Here is a 1,080-nt window from a genome sequence, read left to right on the forward strand (position 1 = left end):
CAATTTCTGGACTCTAAATTCTATTCCACTGTGTGTCTATCACTGTATCGATACCAGGATGTTTTGACTACTTCTACCTTTATTTCTAATCACTTCATCAGTCCTGAGTTAATGCTACTTTCATATTCTGAAATGACATCTGTTTTTACCCCTCTGTGGTAGGCTGAATAATGACTTTCAAAGATGTCCATATCCTAAATGCTAGAACTTGTCAATATGTTGCATTATAAAGAAAAGGGAAGGAGCGCTGGTGGTTCAGTAATGAAGGGCTTAGCCGCTCCATAGTAGAAAGACATGACAGTATGCTTCAGTAAAGTTTAGAGCCTTGGAAACCTTATGCAGCAGTTTTACTCTGTCCTACAGATTCTCCATGAGTTTGAACCAATTTGACAGCATGAGGCTTGATTCATAGTAAAGGTATTTTAAAGATGTCCTTAAGTTAAGGATCTTGAGATGAGGATATTATACTGGATTATCATATAGCTTCAATGTTATTATGAAGGATGTTACAAGAGAGAGGCAGAGAGCCAAAGAGAATATGCAAGGTCAGTCAGAAGCAGTAGTCAGAGAGGAGAGAGGTTATGCTAGTGGCTTTGAAGACAGAGGAAGAGAAATGAGCCAAGAATGCAGGTGCCTCTAAAACCTGGACCAGGCAAGAAACAAAATCTCCCCAGAGCCTCCAGAAGGGGCCAGCACTACTGATACTTCTCAACTTTTGTCCCCTGAAACTGAGTTTAGATTCTGACCTTCAGAGCTGTACTGTCTTTTAAGACAGGAAATTTATGATGATTTATTACATTAGATCATTAATTACAGAAAATCATAGAAAAATAATGCACTCCCATTTAATTCTAAAGAATAAAATGTAGGAATCTTCTGTGATTTCCTCACCTTTGTCATTTCCTTAAGGTAAGCATCAATGAAGTCTTTTGGTGGGATTCCAATATCTCTTGTGGTTTTCAATTATACAGGAAACAGTTTCAATTTCTCCCAGTCCCTAAATCAAGTGTCTGGTGAGGTCCAGGAAGGAATTTCATTATCCATGGGAAGATATAGTAAAGCTAACTGGGAAAAAAAAAA

General features: G+C 37.9%; 1 pseudogene; it reads right to left on the reverse strand.

Annotated features, from left to right (window-relative positions):
• LOC103206456 overlaps positions 1–1,080 on the reverse strand; it is a 35,854-nt pseudogene that overhangs the window by 10,753 nt on the left and 24,021 nt on the right.

This window comes from Orycteropus afer, unplaced genomic scaffold (genome assembly GCF_000298275.1).
Source record: "Orycteropus afer afer isolate SDZICR_OR568_19922 unplaced genomic scaffold, OryAfe1.0 scaffold00318, whole genome shotgun sequence".
NCBI classification, from domain to species: domain Eukaryota; kingdom Metazoa; phylum Chordata; class Mammalia; order Tubulidentata; family Orycteropodidae; genus Orycteropus; species Orycteropus afer.